The sequence below is a fragment of the Ascaphus truei genome, unplaced genomic scaffold (assembly GCF_040206685.1).
Source record: "Ascaphus truei isolate aAscTru1 unplaced genomic scaffold, aAscTru1.hap1 HAP1_SCAFFOLD_1139, whole genome shotgun sequence".
In the NCBI taxonomy this organism is placed as follows: domain Eukaryota; kingdom Metazoa; phylum Chordata; class Amphibia; order Anura; family Ascaphidae; genus Ascaphus; species Ascaphus truei.
In genome coordinates, this window is record NW_027454006.1 from 40,674 (window position 1) to 60,811 (window position 20,138).

General features: G+C 62.9%; 1 long non-coding RNA gene across 1 annotated transcript; it reads right to left on the reverse strand.

The window, feature by feature from the left end:
- Positions 1 to 1,034: 1,034 nt before the first annotated feature.
- On the reverse strand, positions 1,035 to 4,649 carry LOC142475298 (uncharacterized). The gene is made up of 3 exons (XR_012790865.1): positions 4,386 to 4,649; positions 2,101 to 4,292; positions 1,035 to 1,112 (listed from the first exon to the last, which is right to left on the reverse strand). It is a non-coding gene; the product is annotated as an uncharacterized LOC142475298 (long non-coding RNA).
- Between the last annotated feature and the right edge of the window lie 15,489 nt (positions 4,650 to 20,138).

Below are 20,138 nucleotides of genomic sequence, written 5' to 3' on the forward strand. Positions count from 1 at the left end.
CACTGTTTATTTTATTATTTTATTTATCTTATTATTTTTTATACAACTGGGGCACAAATTTTAAGTTTCGCCTCGGGCGCATGAAACCCGTGCTCCGGCCCTGCTCCTTGTTCTCTCTCTCCCTCTCACGCCCAATATCCCTATCTCCCTCTACTACCTGCCCCTCCCGCAGCCTTCCTGATCTTATCTGCCTCTCCTGCGGTCAAACCAACTTCTCAGGGCCCCTAGAATACCCCTGTATCTACGCCCTGGCTCCTCTGCTACCTGCTCCTGGCTTCTTCTCCGCCTAAAAAAGGTGAAGCAGCAGATCTGTCCGCACCTCTCGTATTCTCCTACCTGCTCCCGGGGTCTTCTCCGCCTAAAAAAGGTGAAGCAGCAGATCCGGCCACACCTGTCGTATGCTCCTTGGTCATCGTACACCACGTCTGCGTCATCGGCCGCCTTGTAGCCCACCTCATTGTTCCACTTGACGCCCGCTTTGTCGTATGCCTCGTCGTCCGCCTCGTAGCCCGCCTCGTCGTCTGGTGGCACAAAGGGCACCACCTTCGTGCGTGTCCTGATCTGCAGGAGACATGACGTGTTTGTAACCAGGGACAGTGATACTCTGTATCGCAAGAGCTCCTGTGCCACTTATACCCCATCCCCAATACCACGTTATACCGCCCTCCACAGGGCAAAAACCCGTTATACCCACCTCCCCAGGCCCAGTACCCAGTTATACAACCCTCCCAAGGCCCAGTACCCGTTATACCCACCTCACCAGGCCCAGTAGCCATTATATACCCCTCCCCAGAAGGTCATGTTTCTATTTATCAAAAATACATTGAGTTACCTCTGGTTTTCAGGCATGTCCTGGGGGAGTAATCACAGAGACACAGAAACGTCGCTGAGTTTGGTGAGTAACTCCCTTAACCTCTCAGCAGTTGAATTCCCCATTAGGCGCTTAGCACGTTAAAAACAAGCGTTGCTATTTCTCTGCATGAAGTTGCAGGTAATTGGAAGAGTTACACAGTGACGGCTATTTCATCACTCACCTTCTTCCCCCGAAACGGTCTTTTCTGTCTTATTTCCGGCTTCACATCGGATATCCATATCCATTCTTGGCCTCTGATCTGTATGCAGGACAATGCTTTAAGACAGGGTTGCACAACCTTTTCCCCCTGCTCCCCCCTCCACCTTCCCCACCTTGTCTCCGACGTTCTGATGTAACGACGTCATGTGATATCACGTTGCTATGGCAATGCTATATCATGTGACGCCACGTTGCTGTCGCCAGAAGCCGCCGGAGACAAGGAAAGGGAACTTACAGAGGCCTTGCGCGCGATCTCCGGCATTTAATTTAAATGCTGTGGGGAAGAGCGAGGGGCCTCTGTAAGCGCCGAGCCCCTCCTCCCAAGAAAATGTCGTGCCCCTCGATTTGCGCACCCCTGCTTTAAGAGATATTCTGGGACCCTCCAACTCCTCCATCGGACCCTTCCTCATATTGACTGACCTTGCAGTGCTCTGCACTGACTTGCACTGACCTGCTATGGTGCCTCTCAAAATACCATGCTAACTCATTCTGAACATACATGTGTCCTTTCTACATGTTACTCAGCTTGTATGGGCCACAGACAGCTTTCCCGGGGTCCAGGACTAGTTTCCACCGGAGACACTCACCCATGGGTCGGCGACTTTGCGAGAACCCACCCCCCCCCCAACCTGTTTTCTCTTGCACTGCCATAGACAACAACATTTCGGCCTGCTGGTCTTTCTCAGGTAAAGTGGCTAAACCCACTAAATCCAGCAAAGAAAGGCCAGCAGCCGAAACATTGTAGTCTGTGGCACAATAAATTATCTTTTTTTATTCAAATCCGTGTGCCCTTTCCCATCAATCATATTGTATCCATTGGACGAAATGCCGGTCTTCCCTGAGACTAAGGGGCACCGGTAAAAGTATCACTACTTATTGTTTTTTTTTTGGTTTGCAGCAAATCCCCATCATTTGTGCGTTCTCTTGCTCTGCCCCAATCTGACACACCACCTTGCTCTCTCACCCCCCTCTTAGACTCCCCCGTCACCCTTTCCTTCCTCAAAGGTTGTCCTTTAATCAGATCTTACCCAAATTGTCTCCATCTCCCTTGGAAATGTTCTGTCTTTAAGCTGTGCGGCTCCTCTTGATCCGAACTTTCTTAGCTTTAGGTTTCGGCTCCGAGGGTCTAAAAAATAAGCGACTCCGAAAAGATGTGAAATATGCGCACGGGTCCTAATGGGGCACTGAGGGGGAGACTTAAATACTAGTAAATATAATCTACTGTGCTAACAAATATAATCTATTAACTAACAAATATAACTTATTAAACTAAGAAATATAATTTATTAAACTAACAAATATAACTTATTAAACTAAGAAATATAACTTATTCAACTAAGAAATATAATTTATTAAACTTAGAAATATAATCTATTAAACTAAATAAATATCTATTCAACTAAATAAATATCTATTCAACTAAATAAATATAATCTATTTAAAAACAATACAATAAAAAGCTGGAGAAAAGATACGTCAACCAAGCCACAGATGTGATGCCAATGAGCGTTGAACTCCTTGCAGATCCACCGTCAGCTGGTTGTGGCAGAAAGTGGTGACATACAGTAGAACAGAGTGGTTGAGCTGTAACCACGGCAGTCAGGTCAGAAATCAACACAATATTTTTTGAAATTTAGAATGAGAATGTTCAGTATGTCACATTCTGGGCTCAGACTCTGAGCCCTGTCACATGTTAGCAGCTTGTGATAATAGAAGGTATCCATATACTGGGATGTGATAAGCTACATGAAGGTCATTTTATACTGGGTCCCATAACCTGCTTTATATGAAGTATCATTTTACACTAATTAGTAGAGATGTTACATTTTGAAAAATAGCACTTCTGGCGGCATTGTTCATTTTCTCTACAAATGATAAATGAAAAAGTTGGATAAAACGTTATATGTGTGTGTGAGCGCGCAATATATATAGAGGTATCAGTACCGTGTTAGCCGAGCTTCAATAATCAAAAAATAAATACAGAGGCGGCACATTTTATTTGAGTGCGGCTAGCTCCGCAAGCCTTGGGATGCCCCGGCATGCTAGCCGCACTCCCTCGGCGATGACGCGCGGTCACGCGTCATCGGGAGCCTGCGCCCCCTGTACGCGCGTCCAGGGCTCCCCGAGGGAGCCCTGGTGTCCCGCGATGTGGGGGACGGCGGCAGGGGGTTCCGGGAGACCCGGCGGACCCGGCGAGCGGAGGGAGAAAGCCCCGATCGGAGGGCGCTCCTCCGTGGCTTCGGCGCGCGCCAGGCACATCCCGGCGCGCGCCTGGTTACTGCTGCGGCCGAGACCGGGCAAATGCTCAAATAAACTCGGCCGCAGCAGTAGATGATACCGTTCTGTGGCTAACGAAATGCTTTTATTTGTGCGAGCTTTCGAGATACACTGATCTCTTCTTCCGGCGATGTTACAATGAATGAAGCAAGCAAAAGGTATACTTAAAAACAGTGTCTCTTGGAAAGTTATCTGTGCTGGTCCTTCCCCCGGTGTGGATGTGTTTTATGCCTAGAGGTGTCAAAAGGTTCCTGAAAGCAAGTGATGAAAGAGTGTGTATGTGTATCAGTGTGAATGAAAATGAATGGAGAGCCCACAGTATATACAGTGCTTTACAAAAGGTGTGTGTGGAGTGGGAGTGGATATAAATGGTGTGGGTGGGTGTGGAAATGTGAGAGTTTGTAGCACAACTAAAAGTGTGTGTGGATACTTTGTGGTCCTTTTTTGTGTATAGGGATGGAAAAACAGTATTTGTATGTGTAAGAGACAGCTGTGTGTGCATACATATAGCACAGTATGTTAAATTACGCCGCGGGGTCATGTGACGTCACCCTCGTCAAATGCCGCTGCAGGTCACGTGACGCTGCATCAAGGTAGGGGGGGGGGCACGAGCACCAGCAGAGGGAAGGCAGGGGGGCGAGCTGCAAAAGTTTATGCTCCCCTGGTATAACCAATAAATAATATAGCTGATATAGCAATTTGGTTGTGGCTAGAGAGAGATTATAATGGCAGTGAGAATTAGTGGTCAGAATTAATAACAGTGCAATTACTAAAAAGTAGCTGTAATAAAATAATAATAAACACTATGCCTAAACACAATAAAAGTCCAGAAACCTAGCTCTAATAGCTATGTTATAACTCAATCATAAAAGGATCCAATTCGGGCGTCCTCTGGAGCCCTGGCAGCTCTCTTCAGGGAAACAACCACCTCCTCGATAGATACCTAAACAAAAAAAAGAAGAGAAAGCGCCCGCTCCATGTGTAAATTCGGTTTAACAATTTCATTTCCTGGACAAGATAAAAATAGCAAACTCACAAACATCCGTTTGGTAAAAGCATTGTGTGAGACAGGCTCGTGCTCCGTGGTAATCCGGTGGTCAATCCGCAGCTCCAGACTTTGGACGATGACCGGGAAACTCGATAGGCTGCGCCCCTCGCAGTGTGGTCCTCCAGCAATCTGTGGTATGTTGTGGTTCCACTGTAAATCCGGCGTCTCGTCTTGGTCGCGTACCAACTTCCCTTCCGGCGTCAGGACGTATAGTGTGGCAATAGCAACGAGAAGAAAGTACTGAGGTGGGTTTGGATCCCCCTCGGTTATTTCTTGTTTTATTAATAAATAATTTACTATATTTTAATCTCTGGTGCGCATTGTGTGCATTTTTCTTCTTGTCTGCACAGTGCTTCAGATGCTGCATCTGAAAAAATGCCGGTGGATCGGGATGTGAGGTAGGGAAGTGACGTCCGCGCCGGAACGTTATTGCCACGCCTCCAAATATTTATTGCCACGCCCCCAATCGCACCCGCTGCATACCCTGCAAAGCCATAAAAAAGCTCAGGCTTCAGCAAGTGTATTGCAGCGTGTGTGCCTTCCCTCCGTCTGAAATACTATAGACGCAGCCTTATCGACGCTTACTAAATAGGCCCGTGTCTCTCTCTCTCTCTCTCTCTCTCTCTCTGTGTCTCTGTCTCTCTCTGTGTGTCTCTGTCTCTCTCTGTGTGTCTCTGTCTCTCTCTGTGTCTCTGTCTCTCTGTGTCTCTGTCTCTCTCTGTGTGTCTCTGTTTCTCTCTGTGTGTCTCTGTTTCTCTCTGTGTGTCTCTGTTTCTCTCTGTGTGTCTCTGTTTCTCTCTGTGTGTCTCTGTTTCTCTCTGTGTGTCTCTGTGTGTGTCTCTGTATCTCTGTCTCTCTCTGTGTCTCTGTGTGTGTCTCTGTGTCTCTCAAATCAAATCAGCTTGATTGGCATGTCAAAAGAACATTTCAGTATTGCCAAAGCGTGAGTAATAGGGGGTGTGGGACAATGATTACACGAATACTAGGGGGTACGGTATAATGGTTATACAGTATATTACTTTTGTCTCTCTCTCTCTCTCTCTCTCTGTGTCTGTCTCTCTCTCTCTGTGTCTCTCTCTCCCCATGTCCCTCTCTCTGTTTCTCTCTCATTCTCTGTCTCTCTCTCTCTGTGTCTCTCTCTCATTCTCTGTCTCTCTCTCTCATTCTCTGTCTCTCTCTCATTCTCTGTCTCTCTCTCATTCTCTGTCTCTCTCTCATTCTCTGTCTCTCTCTCATTCTCTGTCTCTCTCTCTCATCCCTGTATGATAGGTATGTTCCAACTCTACTTTTTGCTCTTCTTTTCCGTTTGAGAGGAGGGAGTCCCTCACCTCTTCAGCCACACACCAGGAACGCTGGATTGCTTTCAGACGCTCGGAGAGGCGGATACAGTTGTGGATTGCACGATTTCTCGCCCCCTCCCTGCCTTTCACGCCCCCTCCCTGCCTTTCACGCCCCCTCCCTGCCTTTCATGCCCCCCCTCCCTGCCTTCACGCCCCCACCCACTTCCCTGCCTTTCACGCCCCCATCCCCTCCCTGCCTTTCACGCCCCCACCCCCCTCCCCGCCTTCACGCCCCCCCTCCCTGCCTTTCACGCCCCCCCTCCCTGCCTTTCACGCCCCCCCCTCCCTGCCTTTCACGCCCCCCCTCCCTGCCTTTCACGCACCCACCCCCTCCCTGTCTTTCACGCCCCCTCCCTGCCTTTCAAGCCCCCTCCCTGCCTTTCACGCCCCCACCCCCCTCCCTGCCTTCCACGCCCCCAACCCCTTCCCTGCCTTTCACGCCCCACCTCCCTGCCTTTCACGCCCCCCCCCCCCCCTGCCTTTCACGCCCCCCCTCCCTGCCTTTCACGCCCCCCCTCCCTGCCTTTCACGCCCCCCTCCCTGCCTTTCACGCCCCCAACCCTCTCCCTGCCTTTCACGCCCCCAACGCCATCCCTGCCTTTCATGCCCCCAACCCCCTCCCTGCCTTTCACGCCCCACCCCCCTCCCTGCCTTTCCACCCCCCTCCCTGCCTTTCACGCCCCCAACCCCCTCCCTGCCTTTCACGCCCCCAACCCCTCCCTGCCTTTCACGCCCCCCCTCCCTGTCTTTTTCACGCCCCCAACCCCCTCCCTGCCTTTCACGCCCCCCCTCCCTGCCTTACACCCCCCCTCCCTGCCTTTCACCCCCCCTCCCTGCCTTTCACGCCCCCCCCCTCCCTGCCTTTCACGCCCCCCCTCCCTGCCTTTCACGCCCCCAACGCCATCCCTGCCTTTCATGCCCCCATCCCCCTCTCTGCCTTTCACGCCCCCCCTCCCTGCCTTTCACGCCCCCAACCCCCTCCCTGCCTTTCACGCCCCCAACCCCCTCCCTGCCTTTCACGCCCCCAGCCCCCACCCTGCCTTTCATGCCCCCACCTCCCTGCCTTTCACGCCCCTCCCTCCCTTTCACGCCCCCCATCCCTGCCTTTCACAGCCTCCCTCCCTGCCTTTCACACCCCCCTCCCTGCCTTTTACACTCCCCTCCCTGCCTTTTACGCCTCCCTCCCTGCCTTTCATGCCCCACCTCCCTGCCTTTCACGCCCCCCCTCCCTGCCTTTCACGCCCTCCTCCCTGCCTTTCACGCCCCCAACCCCCTCCCTGCCTTTCACGCCCCCAACCCCCTCCCTGCCTTTCACGCCCCCCCTCCCTGCCTTTCACGCCCCCCCTCCCTGCCTTTCACGCCCCCCTCCCTGCCTTTCACGCCCCCCCTCCCCGCTTTTCACGCCCCCCTCCCCGCCTTTCACGCCCCCCCTCCCCGCCTTTCACGCCCCCTCCCTGCCTTTCACGCCCCCACCCACCTATCTGCCTTTCACGTGTTCTCCCTGCCTTTCACGCCCCCCTCCCTGCCTTTCACGCCCCCTCCCTGCCATTCACGCCCCCCTCCCTGCTTTCACGCCCCCTCCCTGCCTTTCATGCCCCCACCCACCTATCTGCCTTTCACGTCCTCTCCCTGCCTTTCACACCCCCCTCCCTGCCTTTCACGCCCCCCTCCCTGCCTTTCACGCCCCCACCCCCCTCCCTGTCTTTCCACCCCCTCCCTGCCTTTAACGCCCCCCTCCTGCCTTTCACGCCCCCCTCCCTGCCTTTCTCGCCCCCCTCCCTGCCTTTCACGCCCCCCTCCCTGCCTTTCACGCCCCCCTCCCTGCCTTTCACGCCCCCCTCCCTGCCTTTCACGCCCCCCTCCCTGCCTTTCACGCCGCCTCCCTGTCTTTCACGCTCCCACCCTGCCTTTCACGCCCCCACCCTGCTTTTCTCGCCCCTCTCCTGGCCTTTCACACCCCCTCCCTGCCTTTTACGCCCCCCTCCCTGCCTTTCACGCCCCCCTCCCTGCCTTTCACGCCCCCCTCATTGCCTTTCACGCCCCCCTCCTGCCTTTCACGCCCCCCTCCCTGCCTTTCACGCCCCCCTCATTGCCTTTCACGCCCCCTCCCTGCCTTCACGCCCCCTCCCTGCCTTTCACGCCCACCTCCCTGCCTTTCACGCCCCCTCCCTGCCTTTCACGCCCCCACCCACCTATCTGCCTTTCACGTCCTGTCCCTGCCTTTCACGCCCCCCTCCCTGCCTTTCACGCCCCTCCCTGCCATTCACGCCCCCTCCCTGCCTTTCACGCCCCCTCTCTGCCTTTCACGCCCCCGTCCCCTCCCTGCCTCTCACGCCCCCGTCCCCTCCCTGCCTCTCACGCCCCCCGTCCCCCTCCCTGCCTTTCACGCCCCCACCCACCTCCCTGCCTTTCACGCCCCCCTCCCTGCCTTTCACGCCCCCCTCCCTGCCTTTCACGCCCCCCTCCCTGCCTTTCACGCCCCCTCCCTGCCTTTCACGCCCCCTCTCTGCCTTTCACGCCCCCGTCCCCTCCCTGCCTCTCACGCCCCCCGTCCCCTCCCTGCCTTTCACGCCCCCTCCCTGCCTTTCACGCCACCTCCCTGACCTTTCACGCCCCCTCCCTGCCTTTCACGCCCCACCCTGCCTTTCACGCCCCTACCTGTCTTTCACGCCCCCTCCCTGCCTTTCACGCCCCCTCCCTGCCTTTCACGCCCCCACCCTGCCTTTCACGCCCCCACCCTGCCTTTCTCGCCCCCCCTCCCTGCCTTTCACGCCCCCTCTCTGCCATTCATGCCCCCCTCCCTGCCTTTCACGCCCCCTCCCTGCCTTTCACACCCCCACCCACCTATCTGCCTTTCACGTCCTCTCCCTGCCTTTCACACCCCCCTCCCTGCCTTTCACACCCCCACCCACCTATCTGCCTTTCACGCCCCCTCCCTGCCTTTCACGCCCCCACCCTGCCTTTCACACCCCCCTCCCTGCCTTTCACGCCCCCCTCCCTGCCTTTCACGCCCCTCTCCCTGCCTTTCACGCCCCCCTCCCTGCCTTTCACGCCGCCTCCCTGCCTTTCACGCTCCCACCCTGCCTTTCACGCCCCCCACCCTGCTTTTTTCTCCCCTCTCCTGGCCTTTCACACCCCCCTCCCTGCCTTTTACGCCCCCCTCCCTGCCTTTCACGCCCCCCTCCCTGCCTTTCACGCCCCCCCTCCCTGCCTTTCACGCCCCCCTCATTGCCTTTAACACCCCCCTCCCTGCCTTTCACGCCCCCTCCCTGCCTTTCACGCCCCCCTCCCTGCCTTTCACGCCCCCCTCCCTGCCTTTCACGCCCCCTCCCTGCCTTTCACGCCCTCTCCCTGCCTTTCACGCCCCCCTCCCTGCATTTCACGCCCCCCACCCCCCTCCCTGCCTTTCACGCCCCCCTCCCTGCCTTTCACGCCCCCCTCCCTGCCTTTCCCGCCCCCTCCCTGCCTTTCACGCCCCCTCCCTGCCTTTCACGCCCCCGTCCCCTCCCTGCCTTTCACGCCCCCATCCCCTCCCTACCTTTCACGCCCCCACCCCCCTCGGCGCCTTTCACGCCCCCCTCCCTGCCTTTCACGCCCCCCCCCTCCCTGCCTTTCACGCCCCCCCCCTCCCTGCCTTTCACCCCCCCTCCCTGCCTTTCACCCCCCCTCCCTACCTTTCACGCCCCCCCCTCCCTGCCTTTCACGCCCCCCCTCCCTGCCTTTCATGCCCCCATCCCCCTCTCTGCCTTTCACGCCCCCCCCTCCCTGCCTTTCACGCCCCCCCTCCCTGCCTTTCACGCCCCCAACCCCCTCCCTGCCTTTCACGCCCCAACCCCCTCCCTGCCTTTCACGCCCCCAACCCCACCCTGCCTTTCATGCCCCCCCTCCCTGCCTTTCACGCCCCCAACCCCCACCCTGCCTTTCATGCCCCCACCTCCCTGCCTTTCACGCCTCCCTCCCTGCCTTTCACACCCACCTCCCTGCCTTTCACGCCCCCCTCCCTGCCTTTCACGCCCCCTCCCTGCCTTTCACGCCCCCCTCCCTGCCTTTCACGCCCCCTCCCTGCCTTTCACGCCCCCTCTCTGCCTTTTCACGCCCCCGTCCCCTCCCTGCCTCTCACGCCCCCCGTCCCCTCCCTGCCTTTCACGCCCCCTCCCTGCCTTTCACGCCACCTCCCTGCCTTTCACGCCCCCTCCCTGCCTTTCACGCCCCACCCTGCCTTTCACGCCCCCTACCTGTCTTTCACGCCCCCTCCTGCCTTTCACGCCCCCTCCCTGCCTTTCACGCCCCCACCCTGCCTTTCACGCCCCCACCCTGCCTTTCTCGCCCCCCTCCCTGCCTTTCACGCCCCCTCTCTGCCATTCACGCCCCCCTCCCTGCCTTTCACGCCCCCTCCCTGCCTTTCACACCCCCACCCACCTATCTGCCTTTCACGTCCTCTCCCTGCCTTTCACACCCCCCTCCCTGCCTTTCACACCCCCACCCACCTATCTGCCTTTCACGCCCCCTCCCTGCCTTTCACGCCCCCACCCTGCCTTTCACACCCCCTCCCTGCCTTTCACGCCCCCCTCCCTGCCTTTCACGCCCCTCTCCCTGCCTTTCACGCCCCCCTCCCTGCCTTTCACGCCGCCTCCCTGCCTTTCACGCTCCCACCCTGCCTTTCACGCCCCCACCCTGCTTTTTTCTCCCCTCTCCTGGCCTTTCACACCCCCCTCCCTGCCTTTTACGCCCCCTCCCTGCCTTTCACGCCCCCCTCCCTGCCTTTCACGCCCCCCTCCCTGCCTTTCACGCCCCCCTCATTGCCTTTAACACCCCCCTCCCTGCCTTTCACGCCCCCCTCCCTGCCTTTCACGCCCCCCTCCTGCCTTTCACGCCCCCCTCCCTGCCTTTCACGCCCCCTCCCTGCCTTTCACGCCCTCTCCCTGCCTTTCACGCCCCCCTCCCTGCATTTCACGCCCCCACCCCCCTCCCTGCCTTTCACGCCCCCCTCCTGCCTTTCACGCCCCCCTCCCTGCCTTTCCCGCCCCCTCCCTGCCTTTCACGCCCCCTCCCTGCCTTTCACGCCCCCGTCCCCTCCCTGCCTTTCACGCCCCCATCCCCTCCCTACCTTTCACGCCCCCACCCCCCTCGGCGCCTTTCACGCCCCCCTCCCTGCCTTTCACGCCCCCCCCCTCCCTGCCTTTCACGCCCCCCCCCTCCCTGCCTTTCACCCCCCCTCCCTGCCTTTCACCCCCCCCTCCCTACCTTCACGCCCCCCCACCCTGCCTTTCACGCCCCCCCTCCCTGCCTTTCATGCCCCCATCCCCCTCTCTGCCTTTCACGCCCCCCCCCTCCCTGCCTTTCACGCCCCCCCTCCCTGCCTTTCACGCCCCCAACCCCTCCCTGCCTTTCACGCCCCAACCCCCTCCCTGCCTTTCACGCCCCCAACCCCCACCCTGCCTTTCATGCCCCACCTCCCTGCCTTTCACGCCTCCCTCCCTGCCTTTCACACCCCCCTCCCTGCCTTTTACACTCCCCTCCCTGCCTTTTACGCCTCCCTCCCTGCCTTTCATGCCCCCACCTCCCTGCCTTTCACGCCCCCCTCCCTGCCTTTCACGCCCCCCTCCCTGCCTTTCACGCCCCCCTCCCTGCCTTTCACGCCCCTCCTCGCTGCCTTTCACACCCCCCTGCCTTTCACACCCCTTGCCTTTCACGCCCCCTCCCTGTCTTTCACGCCCCCTCCCTTTCACGCCCCCGTCCCCTCCCTGCCTCTCGCCCCCCGTCCCCTCCCTGCCTTTCACGCCCCATCCCTGCCTTTCACGCCCCCACCCTGCCTTTCACGCCCCCTCCCTGCCTTTCACGCCCCCTCCCTGCCTTTCACGCCCCCTCCCTGCCTTTCACGCCCCCTCCCTGCCTTTCACGCCCCCCCTGCCTTTCACGCCCCATCCCTACCTTTCACGCCCCCACCCTGCCTTTCACGCCCCCTCCCTGCCTTTCACGCCCCCACCCTGCCTTTCACGCCCCATCCCTGCCTTTCACACCCCCTCCCTGCCTTTCACGCCCCCACCCTGCCTTTCACGCCCCCACCCTGCCTTTCTTGCCCCCCTCCCTGCCTTTCACGCCCACCTCCCTGCCTTTCACGCCCCCACCTCCCTGCCTTTCACGCCCCCACCTCCCTGCCTTTCACGCCCCCCCTCCCTGCCTTTCACGCCCCCCCTCCCTGCCTTTCATGCCCCCCTCCCTGCCTTTCACGCCCCCCCTGCCTTTCACCCCCCCTGCCTTTCACTCCCCCCTGCCTTTCACGCCCCCCTGCCTTTCACGCCCCCCTTGCTTTTCACGCCCCCCCTGCCTTTCACCCCCCCTGCCTCACGCCCCCCTGCCTTTCACGACCCCCCTTTCACGACCCCTGCCTTTCACGCCCCCTCCCTGCCTTTCATGTCCCCCCTGCTTTTCACGCCCCCTCCCTGCTTTTCACGCCCCCTCCCTGCCTTTCACGCCCCCTCTCTGCCTTTCACGCCCCCGTCCCCTCCCTGCCTCTCACGCCCCCCCGTCCCCTCCCTGCCTTTCACGCCCCCTCCCTGCCTTTCACGCCCCCTCCCTGCCTTTCACGCCCCCTCCCTGCCTTTCACGCCCCACCCTGCCTTTCACGCCCCCTACCTGTCTTTCACGCCCCCTCCCTGCCTTTCACGCCCCCTCCCTGCCTTTCACGCCCCCTCCCTGCCATTCACACCCCCACCCTGCCTTTCTCGCCCCCCTCCCTGCCTTTCACGCTCCCCTCCCTGCCTTTTACGCCCCCCCTCCCTGCCTTTCACGCCCCCCTCCCTGCCTTTCCACCCCCCTCCCTGCCTTTCCACCCCCCCTCCCTGCCTTTCATGCCCCCCTCCCTGCCTTTCACGCCCCCACCCACCTCCCTGCCTTTCACGCCCCCGTCCCCTCCTTGCCTTTCACGCCCCCACCCCCCCTCCCCGCTTTTCACGCCCCCCCTCCCTGCCTTTCACGCCCCCCCCCTCCCTGCCTTTCACGCACCCCCTCCCAGCCTTTCACGCCCCCACCCCCTCCCTGTCTTTCACGCCCCCTCCCTGCCTTTCACGCCCCCACCCCCCCTCTCTGCCTTTCATGCCCCCACCCCCCCTCCCCTCCTTCCACGCCCCCAACCCCCTCCCTGCCTTTCACGCCCCACCTCCCTGCCTTTCACGCCCCACCTCCCTGCCTTTCACGCCCCCCCCCTCCCTGCCTTTCACGCCCCCCCTCCCTGCCTTTCACGCCCCCCTCCCTGCCTTTCACGCCCCCTACCCTCTCCCTGCCTTTCACGCCCCCAACGCCATCCCTGCCTTTCATGCCCCCAACCCCCTCCCTGCCTTTCACGCCCCACCCCCCCTCCCTGCCTTTCCACCCCCCTCCCTGCCTTTCACGCCCCCAACCCCCTCCCTGCCTTTCATGCCCCCAACCCCCTCCCTGCCTTTCACGCCCCCCCTCCCTGCCTTTCACGCCCCCCCTCCCTGCCTTTCACGCCCCCCCCTACCTGCCTTTCACGCACCCCTCCCTGGCTTTCACGCCCCCCTCCCCGCTTTTCACGCCCCCCTCCCCGCCTTTCACGCCCCCCCTCCCCGCCTTTCACGCCCCCTCCCTGCCTTTCACGCCCCCCCCTCCCCGCCTTTCACACCCCCTCCCTGCCTTTCACGCCCCCTCCCTGCCTTTCACACCCCCTCTCTGCCTTTCACGCCCCCACCATGCCTTTCACGCCCCCCCTCCCTGCCTTTTACGCCCCCCTCCCTGCCTTTCACGCCCCCTTCCCTGCCTTTCACGCCCCCTTCCCTGCCTTTCACGCCCCCACCCCCTCCCTGTCTTTCCACCCCCCTCCCTGCCTTTAACGCCCCCCTCCCTGCCTTTCACGCCCCCCTCCCTGCCTTTCACGCCCCCCTCCCTGCCTTTCACGCCCCCTCCCTGCCTTTCACGCCCCCCTCTCTGCCTTTCACGCCCTCACCCACCTCCCTGCCTTTCACGCCCCCCTCCCTGCCTTTCACGCCCCCTCCCTGCCATTCACGCCCCCTCCCTGCCTTTCACGCCCCCTCCCTGCCTTTCACGCCCCCACCCACCTATCTGCCTTTCACGTCCTCTCCCTGCCTTTCACACCCCCCTCCCTGTCTTTCACGCCCCCCTCTCTGCCTTTCACGCCCCCACCCACCTCCCTGCCTTTCACGCCCCCCTCCCTGCCTTTCACGCCCCCTCCCTGCCTTTCACGCCCCCCTCCCTGCCTTTCCCGCCCCTCTCCCTGCCTTTCCCGCCCCCTCCCTGCCTTTCCCGCCCCCTCCCTGCCTTTCACGCCCCCTCCCTGCCTTTCACGCCACCCCTCCCTGCCTTTTACGCCCTCACCCCCCTCCCTGTCTTTCCACCCCCCTCCCTGCCTTTCACGCCCCCTCCCTGCCTTTCACGCCACCTCCCTGCCTTTCACGCCCCCACCCTGCCTTTCACGCCCCCACCCTGCTTTTCTCGCCCCTCTCCTGGCCTTTCACGCCCCCCTCCCTGCCTTTTACGCCCCCCTCCCTGCCTTTCACGCCCCCCTCCCTGCCTTTCACGCCCCCTCCCTGCCTTTCACGCCCCCACACCCCTCCTTGTCTTTCCACCCCCCTCCCTACCTTTAACGCCCCCCTCCCTGCCTTTCACGCCCCCCTCCCTGCCTTTCACGCCCCCCTCCCTGCCTTTCACGCCCACCTCCCTGCCTTTCACGCCCCCTCCCTGCCTTTCACGCCCTCTCCCTGCCTTTCACGCCCCCCTCCCTGCATTTCACGCCCCCACCCACCTCCCTGCCTTTCACGCCCCCCTCCCTGCCTTTCACGCCCCCTCCCTGCCTTTCACGCCCCCTCCCTGCCTTTCACGCCCCCCTCCCTGCCTTTCCCGCCCCCTCCCTGCCTTTCACGCCCCCTCCCTGCCTTTCACGCCCCCACCCCCCTCCCTGTCTTTCCACCCTCCTCCCTGACTTTAAGCCCCCTCCCTGCCTTTCCACCCCCCTCCCTGCCTTTAACGCCTCCCTCCCTGCCTTTCACGCCCCCCTCCCTGCCTTTCACGCCCCCGTCCCTGCCTTTCACGCCCACCTCCCTGCCTTTCACGCCCCCTCCCTGCCTTTCACGCCCTCTCCCTGCCTTTCACGCCCCCTCCCTGCATTTCACGCCCCCACCCACCTCCCTGCCTTTCACGCCCACCTCCCTGCCTTTCACGCCCACCTCCCTGCCTTTCACGCCCCCTCCCTGCCTTTCACGCCCCCCTCCCTTCCTTTCCCGCCCCCTCCCTGCCTTTCACGCCCCCTCCCTGCCTTTCACGCCACCCCTCCCTGCCTTTTACGCCCTCACCCCCCTCCCTGTCTTTCCACCCCCCTCCCTGCCTTTCACGCCCCCCTCCCTGCCTTTCACGCCCCCCTCCCTGCCTTTCACGCCCACCTCCCTGCCTTTCACGCCCCCTCCATGCCTTTCACGCCCTCTCCCTGCCTTTCACGCCCCCCTCCCTGCATTTCACGCCCCCACCCACCTCCCTGCCTTTCACGCCCCCCTCCCTACCTGTCACGCCCCCTCCCGCCTTTCACGCCCCCTCCCTGCCTTTCACGCCCCCTCCCTGCCTTTCACGCCACCTCCCTGCCTATCACGCCCCATCCCTGCCTTTCACGCCCCCATCCACCTCCCTGCCTTTCACGCCACCACCCCCCTCCCTGCCTTTCACGCCCCGTCCCCTCCCTGCCTTTTACGCCCCCGTCCCCTCCCTGGCTTTCACGCCCCCATCCCCTCCCTGGCTTTCATGCCCCGTCCCCTCCCTGGCTTTCACGCCCCCGTCCCCACCCTGCCTTTTACGCCCCCCCTCCCTGCCTTTCACGCCCCCCCCCACTCCCTGCCTTTCAGACCCCCCCTCCCTGCCTTTCACGCCCCCTCCCTGCCTTTCACGCCCCCACCCCTCTCTGCCTTTCACGCCCCCAACCCCCTCCCTGCCTTTAATGCCCCCAACACCCTCCCTCCCTTTCACACCCCCTCTCCCTGCCTTTTACACCCCCCCTCCCTGCCTTTCACGCCCCCCCTCCCTGTCTTTCATGCCCCCCTCCCTGCCTTTCACGCCCCCCTCCCTGCCTTTCACGCTGCCCCTCCCTGCCTTTCACGCCCCCCACCTCCCTCCCTGCCTTTCACGCCCCCACCCCCCTCCCCGCTTTTCACACCCCCCTCCCCGCCTTTCACGCCCCCCCTCCCCGACTTTCACGCCCCCTCCCTCCCCGCTTTTCACGCCCCCCCTCCCCGCCTTTCCTGCCCCCCCTCCCCGCCTTTCACGACCCCCCTGCCTTTCACGCCCCCCCTGCCTTTCACGCCCCCCCTGCCTTCCTGCCTTTCACGCCCCCCTGCCTTTCACGCCCCCTCCCTGCCTTTCACACCTCCCCTCCCTGCCTTTCACGCCCCCCATCCCCTCCCTGCCTTTCACGCCCCACCCTGCCTTTCACGCCCCCACCCTGCCTTTCACGCCCCCACCCTGCCTTTCACGCCCCCGCCCCCTCCCTGCCTTTCACGCCCCCACCCCCCCTCCCTGTCTTTCACGCCCCCACCCCCCTCCCTGCCTTTCACGCCCCCACCCCCCTCCCTGCCTTTCACGCCCCCACCCCCCTCCCTGCATTTCCACCCCCCTCCCTGCCTTTCACGCCCATACCCCCTCCCTGCCTTTCCACCCCTACCCCCCTCCCTGCCTTTCACGCCCCCACCCCCCTCCCTGCCTTTCACACCCCCACCCCCTCCCTGCCTTTCACGCCCCCACCCCCCTCCCTGCCTTTCACACCCCCACCCCCTCCCTGCCTTTCACGCCCCCACCCCCCTCCCTGCCTTTCACGCCCCTACCCCCCTCCCTGCCTTTCCACCCCCCTCCCTGCCTTTCACGCCCCTACCCCCCTCCCTGCCTTTCACGCCCCTACCCCCCCTCCCTGCCTTTCCACCCCCCTCCCTGCCTTTCCACCCCCACCCCCCTCCTGCCTTTCACGCCCCCTCCCTGCCTTTCCATCCCCCTCCCTGCCTTTCACGCCCCCACCCCCTCCCTGCTTTTCCACCCCCCACCCTGCCTTTCACGCCCCCCCTGCCTTTCACGCCCTCACCCCCCTCCCTTCTTTTCACGCCCCCCGTCCCCTCCCTGCCTTTCACGCCCCCCTCCCTGCCTTTCACGCCCCCTCCCCGCCTTTCACGCCCCCCTCCCTGCCTTTCACGCCCCCGTCCCCTCCCTGCCTTTCACGCCCCCGTCCCCTCCCTGCCTTTCACGCCCCCATCCCCTCCCTGCCTTTTACGCCCCCGTCCCCTGCCTGCCTTTATCGCCCCCGTCCCCTCCCTGCCTTTAACGCCCCCCCTCCCTGCCTTTCACGCCCCCGTCCCCTCCCTGCCTTTCACGCCCCGTCCCCTCCCTGCCTTTAACGCACCCGTCCCCCCCCCCTCCCTGCCTTTCACGCCCCCACCCCCCTCCCTGCCTTTCACGCCCCCACCCCCTCCCTGCCTTTCACGCCCCCACCCCCCTCCCTGGCTTTCACGCCCCCACCCCCCTCCCTGCCTTTCACGCCCCCACCCCCCTCCCTGCCTTTCACGCCCCCCTCCCTGCCTTTCCCGCCCCCTCCCTGCCTTTCACGCCCCCTCCCTGCCTTTCACGCCACCCCTCCCTGCCTTTTACGCCCTCACCCCCCTCCCTGTCTTTCCACCTCCCTCCCTGCCTTTCACGCCCCCTCCCTGCCTTTCACGCCACCTCCCTGCCTTTCACGCCCCCACCCTGCCTTTCACGCCCCCACCCTGCTTTTCTCGCCCCTCTCCTGGCCTTTCACGCCCCCCTCCCTGCCTTTTACGCCCCCCTCCCTGCCTTTCACGCCCCCTCCCTGCCTTTCACGCCCCCTCCCTGCCTTTCACGCCCCCACCCCCCTCCTTGTCTTTCCACCCCCCCTCCCTACCTTTAACGCCCCCCTCCCTGCCTTTCACGCCCCCCTCCCTGCCTTTCACGCCCCCCTCCCTGCCTTTCACGCCCACCTCCCTGCCTTTCACGCCCCCTCCCTGCCTTTCACGCCCTCTCCCTGCCTTTCACGCCCCCCTCCCTGCATTTCACGCCCCCACCCACCTCCCTGCCTTTCACGCCCCCCTCCCTGCCTTTCACGCCCCCTCCCTGCCTTTCACGCCCCCTCCCTGCCTTTCACGCCCCCCTCCCTGCCTTTCCCGCCCCCTCCCTGCCTTTCACGCCCCCTCCCTGCCTTTCACGCCCCCACCCCCCTCCCTGTCTTTCCACCCTCCTCCCTGACTTTAAGCCCCCTCCCTGCCTTTCCACCCCCCTCCCTGCCTTTAACGCCCCCCTCCCTGCCTTTCACGCCCCCCTCCCTGCCTTTCACGCCCCCCTCCCTGCCTTTCACGCCCACCTCCCTGCCTTTCACGCCCCCTCCCTGCCTTTCACGCCCTCTCCCTGCCTTTCACGCCCCCCTCCCTGCATTTCACGCCCCCACCCACCTCCCTGCCTTTCACGCCCACCTCCCTGCCTTTCACGCCCCCTCCCTGCCTTTCACGCCCCCCTCCCTTCCTTTCCCGCCCCCTCCCTGCCTTTCACGCCCCCTCCCTGCCTTTCACGCCACCCCTCCCTGCCTTTTACGCCCTCACCCCCCTCCCTGTCTTTCCACCCCCCTCCCTGCCTTTCACGCCCCCCTCCCTGCCTTTCACGCCCCCCTCCCTGCCTTTCACGCCCACCTCCCTGCCTTTCACGCCCCCTCCATGCCTTTCACGCCCTCTCCCTGCCTTTCACGCCCCCCTCCCTGCATTTCACGCCCCCACCCACCTCCCTGCCTTTCACGCCCCCCTCCCTGCCTTTCCCACCCTCTCCCTGCCTTTCACGCCCCCTCCCTGCCTTTCACGCCCCCCTCCCTACCTTTCACGCCCCCTCCCGCCTTTCACGCCCCCTCCCTGCCTTTCACGCCCCCTCCCTGCCTTTCACGCCACCTCCCTGCCTATCACGCCCCATCCCTGCCTTTCACGCCCCCATCCACCTCCCTGCCTTTCACGCCACCACCCCCCTCCCTGCCTTTCACGCCCCGTCCCCTCCCTGCCTTTCACGCCCCCGTCCCCTCCCTGGCTTTCACGCCCCCATCCCCTCCCTGGCTTTCATGCCCCGTCCCCTCCCTGGCTTTCACGCCCCCGTCCCCACCCTGCCTTTCACGCCCCCCCTCCCTGCCTTTCACGCCCCCCCCCACTCCCTGCCTTTCAGACCCCCCCTCACTGCCTTTCATGCCCCCCCTCCCTGCCTTTCACGCCCCCACGCCCCTCCCTGCCTTTCACGCCCCCTCCCTGCCTTTCACGCCCCCACCCCTCTCTGCCTTTCACGCCCCCAACCCCCTCCCTGCCTTTAATGCCCCCAACACCCTCCCTCCCTTTCACACCCCATCTCCCTGCCTTTTACACCCCCCCTCCCTGCCTTTCACGCCCCCCCTCCCTGTCTTTCATGCCCCCCTCCCTGCCTTTCACGCCCCCCTCCCTGCCTTTCACGCCCCCCTCCCTGCCTTTCACGCTGCCCCTCCCTGCCTTTCACGCCCCCCACCTCCCTCCCTGCCTTTCACGCCCCCACCCCCCTCCCCGCTTTTCACACCCCCCTCCCCGCCTTTCCTGCCCCCCCTCCCCGCCTTTCACGACCCCCCTGCCTTTCACGCCCCTCCTGCCTTTCACGCCCCCCCCTGCCTTTCACGCCCCCCTGCCTTTCACGCCCCCCTGCCTTTCACGCCCCCCTGCCTTTCACGCCCCCTCCCTGCCTTTCACACCTCCCCTCCCTGCCTTTCACGCCCCCCATCCCCTCCCTGCCTTTCACGCCCCACCCTGCCTTTCACGCCCCCACCCTGCCTTTCACGCCCCCACCCTGCCTTTCACGCCCCCGCCCCCTCCCTGCCTTTCACGCCCCCACCCCCCTCCCTGTCTTTCACGCCCCCACCCCCCTCCCTGCCTTTCACGCCCCCACCCCCCTCCCTGCCTTTCACGCCCCCACCCCCTCCCTGCATTTCCACCCCCCTCCCTGCCTTTCACGCCCATACCCCCTCCCTGCCTTTCCACCCCTACCCCCCTCCCTGCCTTTCACGCCCCCACCCCCCTCCCTGCCTTTCACACCCCCACCCCCTCCCTGCCTTTCACGCCCCCACCCCCCTCCCTGCCTTTCACACCCCCACCCCCCTCCCTGCCTTTCACGCCCCCACCCCCCTCCCTGCCTTTCACGCCCCTACCCCCCTCCCTGCCTTTCCACCCCCCTCCCTGCCTTTCACGCCCCTACCCCCCTCCCTGCCTTTCCACCCCCCTCCCTGCCTTTCCACCCCCACCCCCCTCCTGCCTTTCACGCCCCCTCCCTGCCTTTCCATCCCCTTCCCTGCCTTTCACGCCCCCACCCCCTCCCTGCTTTTCCACCCCCCACCCTG